Source organism: Chiloscyllium plagiosum, chromosome 40, assembly GCF_004010195.1.
Source record: "Chiloscyllium plagiosum isolate BGI_BamShark_2017 chromosome 40, ASM401019v2, whole genome shotgun sequence".
Taxonomy (NCBI): domain Eukaryota; kingdom Metazoa; phylum Chordata; class Chondrichthyes; order Orectolobiformes; family Hemiscylliidae; genus Chiloscyllium; species Chiloscyllium plagiosum.
The window spans coordinates 26,013,808-26,029,342 of NC_057749.1; the positions used below are offsets into that span (position 1 = coordinate 26,013,808).

At 42.4% G+C, this 15,535-nt stretch overlaps 1 protein-coding gene across 8 annotated transcripts in view; it reads right to left on the reverse strand.

Moving 5' to 3' along the window:
• Nucleotides 1-13,940, reverse strand: part of c40h15orf39 (chromosome 40 C15orf39 homolog) — a 90,918-nt gene extending 76,978 nt beyond the window's left edge. For 4 of the 8 annotated variants that reach the window (XR_006309837.1, XR_006309838.1, XM_043680629.1 and 1 more), the window contains exons 1-3: nt 13,425-13,927; nt 10,680-10,723; nt 2,630-2,765 (exon numbers count right to left, since the gene is read on the reverse strand). The gene's annotated coding sequence lies outside the window, so the exon portion shown is untranslated. Of the gene's footprint in view, nt 1-1,889; nt 2,500-2,629; nt 2,766-9,419; nt 9,513-10,679; nt 10,724-13,424 lie in introns of those variants that run through there. The other 4 variants (XR_006309839.1, XM_043680622.1, XM_043680626.1 and 1 more) reach the window with 4 other exon arrangements.
• Nucleotides 13,941-15,535: the final 1,595 nt, after the last annotated feature.

The window sequence follows — 15,535 nt, forward strand, 5'->3', positions numbered from 1 at the left end:
GCTTCTTCTTTACAATGCTGTGTCTGGGGCCGTACTGGAAACTCTTGTATTGCTGCAGCAAGGACACTGTGTGCTCAGGGACACACAGCCCCAGCTCAGGGAGTGAACCTGGCTGCATCTCTTAGTATAGCTCAATCATTCTACCACTACTTGGATGCTCACAGCATCCACGCTGTGCACTGCTTTTTGGCACTTTGTCCCCCTCAGCCTAGATACCAGTCCCATATCTTGCCTATTTAATGCAAGCACAAAGCCAGAAGCTTGTCATAGTTATCAGCCGGCTTTAGTCAAGTCAATGGGGACAGCCATTCCCTCATTGGACCCTGGAACTGTAAGTCAAGAACAGCCTCCAATACCAGTCCAGGTCCTGCTCAGGATGGTCAGAGTCAGGGCCCTATCCTCTTTAAGGGTTGGGAATCTGAATGTTGGATGGCCTACTGACCACCTTGGCTCTTTCTGTGGACTTCTTGTGGGCTATTCTCCTCAAGGAATGAGAGAGGGGCAGGTAATGCAGGAGGTAGAGGTGGGTGGCACAGTTATTACTGCAGGTTGGGAAGGTGTCCCATTTGAGTGAGTAGGCAGCACACAGGGCATGCAGGGTTAGAGGTTGAGCTAGGTGAGAGCGAGTGGGGGAGATGTTGCAGCCAATAGTGACAGTGTAGAGTGTGAGCCTTGTGGGGAAATGGATTTTGTAGCATTGCGGTGTAAGGTACGGGAGAGAAGATGGTAGAACTTATCCTGGCAGACTGTTGACCTTCTTTCTACAATGCTGGGCAATGCCTCAGATGGCTAAGCCTGCTTTAACCATGAGCCAGGCTGGCCATACTCTGGTGGCATTGCCTCCTGTGCTGGTGCTTGGTGAAGAGGAAGTCCCATGTTGGCACCATCCATTCAGCAGGAACACCAAGAGATAGATATTTCCCCATGTCTGCCATGTCCAGGGCCAATGTCAGGAATCCTGCGGGGAAGTTCTGGACTGACTGTGCTTGTCCAGGTGCACACCAGGCTTTTAAAGATGACGTGTGTGCAAGGGGTGCCGGTGAATTCTGGGATATCTGCTGAGTGGCGAGTTGTTGTGAGATTGCGCTTGGTAAGATGGGGGTTAATCATATGTGAGGGAATCCCATAGGAGCATGAGGAGAGTTTAGTAAGAAAAGGTAAGAGACAAATCCTCTCAAAGACTTCTGCCAACTTGGATTTGGGAAATTGGGAAAGATTTCTTGAGATGAGAAACAAACCATGGTTTGTAATCAGGTCATCTTGAAGAGCGGGAACCTTTTACTAACTTAAGTTATTATGATTATGTCAGCATTTGATCATTGGACAGACATGGCATGTAAAATGAAGCTTAAGCTTTTGAGCAAAACACGATAGACCACATCCATTCCCATCAAAGTGGCTACATCAATACAGCTTGACTGTTTTAATTATTGATTTGTAATCTTTTAGGTTAAGCAAATTTGCATTTCTGATTTAATAGCTGTGTCTGGCAAAGACAAAATGTTGTAAACTTGCTAACAAGTGCTAGTTACCTACTATATCTGTCAGCTATTCATCATTGAAGGTTTCATCAGTCCAACCTAAAACCGTGATGTGGGGGAGCCGGTGTTGGACTGCAGTGGACAAAGTTAAAAATCACACAAAACCAGGTTATAGTCCAACAGGTTTATTTGGAAGCACTAGCTTTCGGAGCACTGCTCCTTTGTCAGATAGCTAGTAGGGCAGGATCGTAGGACACAGAATTTATAGCACAAGATCACAGTGTCATGCAACTGATACGGTATATTGAACAAACTAACCTGGTGTTAAATGATTTTTAACTTAACCTAAAACTGGGGGTTGGTTAGCTCAGGTTCAATTCTTACACTGTCTGAGGTTACAATGAAGGACTCTCTTTCTCAACCTCTCCACTTTCCTGAGGTGTGGTGACACTCACGTTAAGCTGCCACCAGTCACCTCTCTCTAAGGTGACAGTTGTCCGTAGTGTCATAAGACTATAGTGACTTCACTTTTTATCTTAAGTCTAACCTGAGCAGTTGCCTCAACTTCCGATGACAATGACAATGATTCTGGATGGCAGAAATCCAAAATAAACATGGAAAAAGTTGCAAAAACTTTCAACAGTGTATTTCTATCCGTGGCGTTACTGTTTCAGGTCGAGAGGTTCCAGTTATTTTTTTCCCTTTCTACGTCTCTGGTTTCGTGTGTTGTTCAATCTTGATTTCAACTCCTCCAATTAGTCCTCACCTCTTTGAGAATCGGACTTACCCTTCCCTGACCTCTCTCAATCAGACCACATCCTGTCATCACCTTCACTTTTCTGTCCACCTGTCGCTGCTTGTTTTTCTCACATCTTTTTACACCTTGTTTAAAGATGCTTCTGGTTTACATAAATGCAGAAGGTCCTTGTTGGTCACAGTGCTAACCCTTTCCGCTTCTGATCTCTCCGGGTCTCCTATGGATCGATCATATTTTGTCAGCTTTGAATCATTTTACTCCCTATAGCCGAGAAGCACAAATTAATCAGTGAGTTGCTGATTTTTGCAAAGCACTCGAATTGCAAATGTTTCGCACAAATCCTTAGTGTGAATTTTCATTGTCGACATATATTACATGTAATCAAACATACCTCTACACAAAGGAGCAATGATCTCTATCTGGCCTTGTGAAAATATTCAAATAAGCAGATCCGAATACTCGGTGACTCATGTCTCATGACTTGCTGACAGTCATAAATGTAGACGTGTAGGAGAAACCTGGAGCAGCTGCAAGAGAAGTGAAACATTGTCAATTGCCTCAGGCAGCGGTCTGATGCAGACACTTATTCAATGACACTGTGCTGCTGCCTAAAACAGAAGGTGCTGATGAGAAGCTGTGTTTCTGCAGCTCCATATATCTCCTTCATCTTGCTTTTCAAATGTTTAAATCTGGAAAATTGAATGACGAGGAGATATAGGGCACCTTCAGCACTCAAAGAGGCTTAATTCTGGTCTCCTTCCTATCAGAAGGATGTTGTGAAACTTGAAAGGGTTCAGAAAAAATTTACAAGGATGTTAAAAAGCACTAGCTTTCGGAGCGACGCTCCTTCATCAGATGGTTGTCCTGAAGAAGGATCAGCGCTCCGAAAGCTAGTGTGCTTCCAATTAAACCTGTTGGACTATAAACCTGGTGTTGTGTGATTTTTAACTTTGTACACCCCAGTCCAACACCGGCATCTCCAAATCATGACAAGGATTTGAGCTATAGGGAGAGGCTGAATAGGCTGGGGGCTACTTTCCCTGGAGCATCGGAGGCCTTACAGAGATTTATAAAATCATGAGGGGCATGGATAGGATAAATAGACAAAGTCCTTTCCCTGGCATGGGGGTGTCCAGAACTTGAGGGTGTAGGTTTAAGTTGAGAGGGGAAAGATATAAAAGGGACCTAATGGGCAACTTTTTCATTCAGAGGGTGGTGCGTATATGGAGGACTGCCAGAGGAAGTGGTGGAGGCTGGTACAGTTACAGCATTTAAAAGGCACCTGGATGGGTATATGAATGGGAAGGGTTTAGAGGGATATGGGCCAAATGCTGGCATATGGGCTGAGATTAGGTTGGGATATCTGGTTGGCAAGAACGAGTTGGACTGAAGGGTCTGTTTCCGCGCTGTACATATCTATGACTCTCTGACTCTTTTCCCTGAGGATTAAAGAGAAATGGAGGATGAACTGAAATGAGAAGGACAACCAAAAGCTAGATCATGATGGCTCAGTGCTTAGCACTGCTGCTTCACTGCACCAGGGGACCGGGTTTAATTCCAGCTTCAGGTAACTGATTATGTGGACATGTTCTCTCCGTGTCTGCGTGGGCCTCCTCCAAGTGTCACAGTTTCCCTCTCAATGCAAAGATGTGCTGGTTAGGTGGATTGACCATGTTAAATTGCTCATTGTAGCAGAAAGTAAGGTCTGCAGCTAGTGGAGATCAGAGTCAAAAGGTGTGGTGATGGAAAAGCACAGCCGGTCAGGCAGCATCCAAGGAGCCAGCAGCATTGATGTTTCCAACATAAACTCTTCATCAGGAGGAGCTTATGCTTGAAACATTGACTCTCCTGCTCCTCAGATGCTGCCTAACCGGCTGTGCTTTTCCAGCACCACACTTTTTGACTCAAAATTGCTCTTAGGGTCCAAGGATATGTAGGTTTGGTGAATTAGCCATGGGAAATGCAGGGTTACAAGGATAGGGTAAGGTGGGATGAATGCTCTTCAGAGGGGTGGCATGGGCTGATTGACCTGCTTCTGTATTGGCAGGGTTCTATGAAAATGGTATGTTTTAACCTGAAGGGCAAGGATGGAGCTAGAGAGCAAATTTTTTTTTTAACAGTGGTTCCTAAGATGTGGTTGTGTCTGGTAAAGCCTAATTTTCTTTGGAGATGGTGATAGTGAGGCACCCTCTTGAGCTGCTGCAGTCCATGTGGAGCAGGTTCATCCACAGTGCAGTTAGCAAGGGAGGAATTTGCTCTGGTGATAGTGGGACGTTTCCAAGTCAGGATGGTGACTTGTAGGTGGTGATGTTCCCATGAGCCTGCTGCCCTTGACCTTCTAGATGGCAGAGGTCGCAGATTTGTTAAGTGATGCCAAAGGAGCCATGGTGAATTTTGGCAGTGCACCTTCTAGATGGTACACTGTGCCGCCAATGTGCAGTGGGGGTGGATGTATTTAAGTAGAACACGTGTGACCAATACCTACCCTAACCATTTCCATGATGCAGCCCCAAAGTAACTGGTGAACAATTAAGGGAAAAGCAGCCAATTGTGTTCGTATAGCTTTCATTAATGGACATGCAGCACCCAATGAGAGGCAAGAGGCAACTGCCATTTAGTCAGTGACAAAATCCATCAGCCACAGCTTCCTGCACAGTTTCCAATATAGCACCGTCAATCTAACCCATCTTTCATGGTAAAACCCTCTCTTTTCCAAACAGGACATTTAATTCATAAGTCAAGGTAGACATCTTAAATATCTGGGACTTGTCTGATTATATGCTTTTCTGGTCTGCTCTGAAAGGCGAGAGAAGAGATCTTGACAGAGCGTTAAAAAATTGGCTACTTTAGGATCCTGAGAATTGTGGGAAGGGTTGCGTTGGCTTTATAGACTTTCCCCTTGGGGAGAATCGAGGACCAGAGAGCATTATCTCGAAAACGGGATCACAAATTTAAGACAGAGATGAGATATTGCTCAGTTGGCAATGAATCTGTGGAAGCTTTTACCACAGAGGGCTGTCGAGGCTGGGCCATTAAGCATATTTGAGGCAAAGAAAGACTGGTGTTCATTCAGAAAGGTTACCGAGTTAACTGACAAGGGTTAAAAGGCAGGAAAGTAGGGTTGAGGATTTTCAGATCAACCATGATCTCATTAATGGTGGAGCAGACTCGATGGACTGAAATGCCTATTTCTGCTCCTATATCTTAAGATCTTATGGATCCACAAATTTGCCAAATGGCTTGGTCAACGTAATACTTGATAGCATTGTTGCATCTTTAGGAAATAACTTTTATTTACCGTACTTAGCATTGTTAGAGGAGAAGTGATGTTGTAATCCAGAGGTCCAGGGATGTTCCCTGGGGTCATGGGTTCAAATTCTACCAGGGCAGCTGGTGAGATTTAAATTGAATTAATAAATCTGGAATTTAAACCTAGACTGTGTGACAGCGGCCATGAAACTGTTATTAACTGTGGTTAAAATCCATTGGTTCAAAAGGGCCCGGGTTTGAGGGATGGGCAGCAAATGCTGGACCAGCTCGAGAATGAAAAAAATGAATATTTCACAATTTTGAGATGCCCCCTGATGCAGGGCAAGGAGGACAGGAGTGTAAAAAGTGAGAAATGCCAAAACAGAAACTGAATGCTACAGAACACAGAACAAATAAAATTAACCTGGACAAGCGATAGAGAGTAGGGTTAAGAGTGAAATATATCCTTATAAAGAATTAGTGCAGCTCAGATAGTTTAACTGTAAGGGAGCAGTGAGCAGTTCATAAGGTTCAGAGGCCACTGGAATTGATCAAGATAGTCATGCGAGCATTAATAATAAGGGAAAGCTTGGGTGCTAGGAGTAGATGGTGGGGGCAGCCAAGCTCAGAAGATATCACGGATGTGGAAGTCCTGTGAAATTAGAGAACTCACAAGAAAATAAACTGCATTCTGTTTTTGCAGTAAATGTCTGAATAAAGTTTATTTTGCACCAATGTTACCATTGTGAGGCAAAAACGTTTAAATGTGTTGTTTGGAGCGTTAAATGGCCGAGTGTCTTGGAGCTTGACTCTGAGGTCTCTCCCACACTGTGTTGGTACAAGGTTGAATAAAGACCACTTTGTTACGACTCACTCAGGCTGAAGATTCTATTTGTCTAATTCCCTCCAACACTCCCAAGGAACTTGATAGGCAATTAAATCCTTTTATAAAAAGTTTAATCATGGTTGTTAATGCAGGAAACACAGCCGCCAATTTTCACGCAGTGGGGTGTCCCATGATGGTGAGCAGATTTGGTTTTGCTGAGGATAAACATTAATCGGGACACTGGGGAGAACTCTCCTGGTCTTGCTCAAACTAGTGCCATGGGATCTTTTACACATGTAAGGCAGTCAGCGAGTTTTGTTCAAAAGGCAGCACCTCTGACAGTAGATCACTGACCCTGGAACATCTGCATGGTGTTATGGCAAATGGAGATATTATGGTAAATGGCCAAACAAATTATTTCTGAACTGGACACTGGGAGAGGTGTATTAATTGTTTCAAATGCTTCCCCATGGTTGTGAATTGAAGTCTTCAGGCTGTCTTCCATTCAACCTTGGAGTTCAGGCAACATTAAGATCAGTGAAAAAGGTGGGTACCTATCACCTGATGAAGGTCTCTTGATCGAAACATCGATTCTTCTGCTCCTTGGATGCTGCCCGACCTGCTGTGCTTTTCCAGCATCACACTCTCGACTCTAATCTCCAGCATCTGCAGTCCTCATTTTCACCTACCACCTGATGAAGGAGCAGCGCTCCGAAAGCTAGTGCTTCCAAATAAGCCTGTTGGACTATAACCTGGTGTTGTGTGATTTTTAACTTTGTCCACCCCAGTCCAACACTGGCACCTCCACATCATGGAATAGAGATTGTAAAGACTGTGTGTATTATTCCAAGCCAAATTAAATAGAACTGCCACACAGAACTATGAACATTTTTTATGCAACATTTGTAGCAGAGACTGAGGTTGGCTCGTTGCCCAGTCAGACAGACTGTTGAAGCGCATCCCAAGGATCATTGGTGGATATATCTTGCTTTGAAGAATGGCCAAAAGAGGCAGGAACAGAATACTCCAAGGACAATGATGCCCTGAAGCAAGATGTTGCCAATTCTGATTTGTTTCTTCACAAAACACTGGAAAACAAGGATATTATGACAGAGACAGAGGATCCTTTGATTTGATTAAAGTGCCAGTGATGGGAACTCTTATGAGAAATCCCAGTGGAAGCAATACTTGACTGAACACATTACATGTAGTAACCATTACAAGCAGCAGCCAAAAAGACCAGGAGCAAAGCGATTCCTAACTCACAAGTAAGTTATCTTAAAGCAGCAATGCAGTTCCAACCGCATGCCAGAGGCACACTAGAGAGATATTTCAATCTACACTTACAGAGCATAGAAATATAGAGAACAGGAGCAAAGGTAGGCCACGAAGGGCTTATGTCCGAAATGTTGATTGTCCTGCTCGTCGGATGCTGCCTGACCTGCCGTGCTTTTCCAGCACCACAATTTTCAACTCAGACACTCCAGCATCTGCAGTCCTCACTTTCTCCTAGCCCTTTGAGCTTGCTCCACCATTCAGTATGATCATGGCTGATCATCCAACTCGGTCTGCTCCCCCTTTAATCCCTTTAGCCCACATTTTTTCTTAAAAATATTCAATGTTTAAGCTTTGACCACACTCTTGACAGAGAACTCTGCAGGCTCACCATTCTCTTTGTGAAGAAATTACACTTTATTGACACAAATACAAGGGAAAAGCATTCAGATGAGAATCAAAATGACCTTGATCTGATCAAAGTTCAACAAGACTTGCAAAAATCTAATAGAGGCTGCTGTAGAGAAATAATCTGAGGAACATCTTCACTCATTTGTCCTTCCTGGCACCATTGAACCTCTTGCCATGACAGTTCCTGATGCTGAGGTTGACCCTTCAAGAAAGTCAAGATTAGAGTGGTGCTGGAAAAGCACAGCCGGTTAGGCAGCATCTGAGGAGCAGGAAAATTGACATTTCGGGCAGGACTCCTTCATCAGGAATCAAGGAAGTCTACAGACCAAGTCACTACCCATTCTTATAATGTTAAAAATCACATAACTCCAGGTTATAGTCCAACAGGTTTATTTGGAAGTGCAAATAATCCTGTTGGACTATAACCCGGTGTTGCATGATTTTTAAATTTGCACCCCCCCATTCGAACACTGGCACCTCCATATCATATTTGCAATAGCATAACTCTACTTTCTCAGAGCTGTGAAGAGGTCATTTTCTGTATTCCCTGCAGCAGTTGGTGTTGCACTACCTATGGAGAAAGTTGTACTGGAGTGGAAAAGTCTTCACTTCCTCACCTCCATAGCTGTCTTCAGGATGCCTTTTATGCTCTTTTCTTTATCTTTAAGGTGCATCCAGATCAGGAAGCAATACAGAATGACCAGACAATGTGAATTTCACTTTCCTCATCCCTCTATCAAGAGGCAGGGATCTTCCAAGTCCTGGAGCTTTCTTTTTGCCCTTTGACCTTCACCACTGTGACATTAATGTCTTCATAAGCATCACAGCCCAACAACAAGCCATTGTCAGAAGCTGCCACTTCACCCCACTAATGTGATCACCTCCCTTGGGAGTGATAAACAGATCATGTCGAAAATTGTTGAGAATGTTGTTGGAAATTAGATTTTTTTCCAATTAGATTCCCTACAGTGTGGAAACAGGCCCTTCGACCCAACAAGTCCACACCGACCCTCTGAAGAGTAACCCAGCCAGAACCATTTCTTTCTGACTAATGCACCTAACACTATGGGCAATTTAGCATGGCCAATTCACCTGACCTGCACATCTTTGGACTGTGGGAGAAAACCAGAGCACCCAGAGGAAACCCACACAGACATGGAATGTACAAACTCCACATAGACAGTCACCCAAGGCCAGAATCAAACCTGGGATCCTGGTGCTGTGAGGCAGCAGTGCTAACCACTGAGACACCATTCCTCAAGCAAAAAAAAAAATAGTTGTAGGGGTGAGGAAGGAATTCAGATAGAAGAGTTCAATATCCAATGTTAAAAGAAAACTGGAAAGGTTCTTGGGGGAGATGCAGAATCAAGGAAATTTTACTCTAATTATAGATACTGTGCATGTATAAAAGGAGCCATACCTTGGTGATATCAGATCATATTTGGGAGATGATCCAGGTAACGTTCTGAGGACTTGGGTTCAAATCTCGCCACGGCATTTGAGTTCAATAAAAATCTGGAATTAGTAGTCTAATGATGACCATGAATCCCATTGTTGGACAAACCCATCCGGTTCACTAATGCCCTTCAGGGAAGGCAATTGTCATCCTTACTTGATCTGGCCTACATGTGACTCCAGATCACAGCAATGTGGTTGACTCTGAGCAATTAGGGCAGAGCAATAAATGTAGGCCGAGCCAAAGACACTCTCATCCTGTCAATAACAAAAACATGGAACTGGTTCCAGCTAAGGTGCTCTCTAACCATCCTATACTTACGTTCAATAAAGCTTGCTGCTGCACAAGAACTTAAGTCTCAACTTAACATGTCACTGTTCTTCCCTCAGGAACAGGCATCTCATGCATTTATTTAACATGATTAAAACCTTTTTTTGAAAAAAACATCTGTTATTTCAACACTTGTCATGAGGAAACAGAGCTAGTGAGCTCAGCAGGCTATTATTCAACCTTGATGTGAAATATTAAAGGTTAAGCTGATCCCGACAGCCACAGGAAATGACACAGTAAAAACAATCAGCTAGGAACATTTATTTTTCTTATCCTAAGTGTAAGAATCTTATGCTATTTCGACCACCTTATAAAAATATTTTATTCACTTATGTCACTGGCTGAGCCAGCATTTATTGCCCATCCCTAGTTGCTCTTGAGAGCCAATTGCTTCAGTTGCAATAAATTAACTTGGTGATCACAGTAAATAATGCTAATGTTTCTGACTTGGCTGCTCTCTGAATAAGGAATTGAGGATAACAGGGAGGATCCTGGTCTGTTTCATTTCCCGCAGAAATGGTGCTCAGCCTCTAGATGTCACTATTGCGCTTGAGCATAAAGGCAGGTCTGTACCATCTGACAATATAAATATAGAAAGTGACATGACCAAACTTATGACACCCTTGGTTACTTTTAATTTTCTAAGTTGCATCAAATTATTCCATTCCATTTTAAAACATTTATATATATATATATATATATATATATATATATATATATCAGCGCTAATTATTCTATTGGACATCTTAGCCAGAGTTCAATACACCTAGGGAATTTTTTTTTCGAATTGCATTTATATATATGCTAATGCTAATTATTCTCTTCAACATCTTAGTCAGAGTACATTAAAAATTTTGCAATTTCTTCTAACTATAAGAACAAAGTTAAACTTACCACAGCTTTGAATGTGCTCTGCTAGTTCTTGCTTAACTCAGAATCTGAGGAGGAAATAGAATTACTTAGTAGGAACAATTATCTTTTCAGATACATTTCCTCCTTTGTCTGTTACATTCAGCATATATTCAACTTCTACCACACCACTCAAATGTATTGCATAATCAGCATTTTTTTTCTCTTCTTTTAATCTGCCTCCATCAAGATTTCTCGTTTTGTTCCAGATAAAGAGTGAAAGAATGGGAAAGGGTGCCATATTTACTTAGGAGATGATCCTGGAGGTCTTCAAGAAAAGCATCTATATGTTGCTTGTTTTGCAAGGTAGAGTGTGAAAAGAAAAGTTCTTGAAAGAAATTGGATGGGTTCTTTTCATCATGGGATGAGGAGTGATGCTGGCTGGGCCAACACTTGTTGTTCATTCATAATTGCCCTTGAGAAGGTGGTGGTGATGAGTCATCTTCTTGAACCGCTGCGGTCTGCCTTTGGGTGGAGATACACCCAGAACGCTGTTACAGGGGGAATTCTCCTGAGGCAACCAGCTTACAGGGCTTGGATGATGAGACAGTGGAATGTGATTAGACTGGATTGTTCCATAAAGAGCTAGCATGTACTGAATGGCCAAATAGCCTCCTCTGTGCAAAACGATTCTACAGTTCTAAGAATTCAAGCTGTGGTTCCATGAAAACCCAGAAACCTTAGACAGTAATGTTCAACATGAGCAATCAACACTTGGTGAGCCATCAACAGAAGTTCAGTATTGCATTCCAATAAACTTCAGATATTTTCCAATTAACTTGTTCAGCAGTTATTACATTTGAACCCAGACTAGAGGTAGAGACACAACCACTGTGCCACAAGACCCCTATCCTTGGTAAACTCTTTAAATGAGGAATATAAATGGGTGAAATCTGGCTGCATTGACTTTACTTGACCATTGAGCCTTTTATTGTAAACTGACTCCGATTTTTATTTGGGGAGTAAATTAGATTTCGAACTTGTTTACGTTAAGTTGCGATTCAAGTGGCACAGATTGCTTTCTGAAAAAAATTTAGCGCAGAATTAAATACAGCAGAGCCTTTAGTGCCATTTGCTATTAGCGAGACTGGTCTCAGCTTGTTCAAGCAGTCCAATGTGTTGCTTAGCAAGTTGCTGCATCTTATCTGGTAACGATGCAGGAAAGGGAATGGGCAACTGAATCTCAGAAAAGTAGTTTCCTTTCATCAAACTGAAAGATTGAGACAGCAATTGAACATGCACTGAGGAGGAAGTGTACATTCGAGTGTGTGAAGTTAGTGACAAATCAGGTTTAGAAAAAACACATAAAAGGCAGAATTGTATCAAGAGGAAAGCGACAAGTAAGAGAAGTAAAACTTTAACCTTTTAAAGAAATCTCCAATAACAAATAACACGTGAAGAGGTGAAATTCTACAATTTTACTAGTTAATTTTCAGTGCCAGAGAGGTTGATTGGACGTAATTATTGGTTGCCACATTACTAAAAGGGTCCTTCTGCTTATAATTATAGCATGTGACCCTCCATGATGTATGTAGCCTCTAGTAACTGTGGAAGAACCATTCTGGAGTGAGGTAGACAATGATAAGCCATATTTGCAAAGCCAGGTGTGAAATGGTGCAATTCTGGTAGCAACGACTGAGTAGTGGCACCTGCCCCTTGCCTGAAGCAGCTATGCCACTTATGTATAAATAACGACAAGTCCCACCAGCTGATATGTTGACTGCAACATCTGGAACATTACTTGTCTTCAACCTTCTTTGAGTTTCCTAACTCCAGGAATTGCAACGCAAAACGTTACCTCCATATTCCTAAACTGTGCACAATCTCAATACAGATTTCACTATAGACAGTTATTTAAGATTATCCAAGATTTTGAAATTAAGAAGTTATTTGTAATGTAAGCCATGTAGAAGTTCTTCGATTATGATCAGGAGGTATGATTAAAAACCGAAGGAACTGTACAAACTGGGAATCAGAAACAAAGACAGAAATTGCTGTTAAATCTCAGTAGGTCTGGCAGCATCTATGGAGAGACAGCAGAGTTAGCCTTTTGGATCCAGTGGGTTTCTCTCCACAGATGCTGCCAGACTCGCTGAGTCTTCGTAGCAATTTCTGTTTTTTGTTTCAGGAGCTATGATTGTCTGCTTAGAATAATTTAAGGGGCAACCGTTTCACATTTGTAATCATTTTTGGACTAGATTGCAATCGAGCGAGTGAATCCAGACTTGGTTCATACTGAAAAAAAGGAAATGGATTGATATTTAAACTCAAAAGGGGATAGAGGGACTAGGCTTGTCACTGTTAATTGTTTAGAAAGGTCTTGACAGCAAACCTTAAATGATAATCAGGGCTCAGGAAACGAGACTACCTTTTAACCACGCTACCCTGTTTCAAGATCTCGTATAATCATTTTGTTTACGTGAGAGAGACCTTGATTTATGAAACCCCTTTCAGTGCAGTTGCATTGTATTATTATTATTCTAGCTACGATTATTATTCTAGCTACTTTTCCGGACTGAAATAACTTCATTTTCCGGAAACTATAAGATTTACAGGAAAACATTTGCAAATTAATACGCACAGAAGCGGGTGCAATTTCCTTGCATTTTTATTTCACTCAGGCTTGTCAGGCTTTTTTTTTAATGAATTGCTAATTTCAAACATGCATGAGAACTTATTAAAGCATACACTTCAACAAAGTAACACAAACACACAGTGGACTGTGCTTACCTTTCCAGATGCAAACAACTGTGCATTCTTTTTCACATAATGATCCTCCAATGCTGCTGCATACCTTCGGTCAAAGCAACAACAATATTCTACACAGATGGAGAGATCCTTTGCCCTGCGAAAGCAAAGTTAAGCTTTCAAGTGTGTAGTAAACACTCACACTACCGGCCAGGAAGTCGCAAGAATAGGCAGCGCCTCACAGGGTAAGATAAGAGTCTTGCACGCCTCAAAGCAACAGTAGTACAGTTACATTAACTCAATACAAACAGAGCCTGTGTCAGCCGCTTACTATAGCAGCCAGGCAGGAGGCTGGAAGAACACAGCAAGCCAGGCAGCATCGGGAGGTGAAGTCGATATTTCGGGTGTAACCCTTCTTCAGGACTCTTACTGTAGGGAAGCAGGAAGCCAGTTTACTTCTTAACCCAGCCCGAGAGCCCTCCCTGACCAGAGGTATGTTTTGAGTTATAATTCAAATGCAGTCAGTAGCTATTATTTTCCTTGCAAATCTGACTTCTGACTTCTTCACTGCATTTTATACTTGTGTACTAATCTGAAATGATGAAATAGCAGGTGATGTCACCCGGTCTGGGCTGACAGCCAAGTAAAACAGAACAGGGCTAACCATGCAAGAATTACAGACATGTAGGTGGACAAAAGCAAGATAAAAGAACCTCTGGCAGATTTGAGGATTATTGCACAGTTGTTTAAAAATGATACTTAAAAGGACTTTGGGTAACTAGAAAATTGTTCAGCCAGCTTTGAACTACCAGAGGGTAAACATTGCAAAGTAAATTTCAAAAAACATCAACAACAGTGCTTATTTACCAAAAGCAGAGTCTTAGCTTGACATCTCGATTGATTTAATCACCTTATTAAACAATGGCATTATATTAAAAGCAGACCAGTGCTTGTATTGTTGAACTATGTCCTAATAAAGATGTTCTGTGACACTAATTAAACTTGACAGCACAAGAAACCACACCACTCCTCATTGTAACAAGCAAGATTTGACATGTAACGATCAGAACTTTAATGTTGGCAGTGCTCCCAGTGGTGGGGGTTGATGGGAACAAAGTTATTTTGATATTCATGGACAACACAGGCTGAGTGTACCAACCCAAATGCTACCTCTACAATGTAGGGTTCTGCCATTCTCATTATATATTATAGAGCAAGAGCAAATAAGGCATTCATTTGCAAACTAATGCCCAAAGTTATCTTTGCCCATGTGTCCATAGTGTCCAGGGACATGTAGGTTAGGTGGATTAGCCATGGGAAATGCAGCATTAGAGATTTAGGGTAGGGAGGTGGGTCTGGGTGGGATGCTCTTCAGAGAGCTAGTGTGGACTCAATGGGCCAAATGGCCTGCCTACACACTGTAGGGATTCTATGATTCTATGTCTTCTCCCCTTCCTTCTCCGCACATTACAAAGATGCAAGGTATTAATTGATTTCCAAATGAATCTGTGAGCCAATTTTTCATAGAATCCCTGCAGTGAGGAAGGAGGTCAATCATCCCATTGAGTCCACACCGACTCTCTAAAGAGCATCCCACCCAGACTCATACCATAACCCTGCATTTCTCATGGCAAGCCCACCCACCCTGTACATCCCTAGACAATTTAACATGACCAATCCACCTAACCTGCACATCTTTGGACCATGGGGGGAAACCGGAGCACTTGGAGAAAACACAAGCAGACACAGGGAGAAAGTGCAAACTCCACACAGTCACCTGAGGGTGAATTGAACCCGAGTCCCTGGCACTGTGCGGCAGCAGTGCTTATCACTGAGGCACCATGCCACCTACTTGACTTGTGTTCCTGTATACATATGCTAACTTGATAAAAGTGACTGGATAGCAATGCAGATTTTAAGTCTGGCCGATGGGAATGAAAACTTGGTGGGATGGTTGGGGCATTCGTATTCCTTCACACAAGAAACACTTACTGTCACTGAGAGCAGTGGAATATGTCTGGCCGGATCTCCACCCGTGCTGCAATTACCAGTCATTCAAGGCACGAAAAAATGTTGTTGTGAATTGCTTAAAAACCAGACTGACTTGTATAAAATGTGTTAAACTGGACTGTACACAATATAAAGTGCAGTGA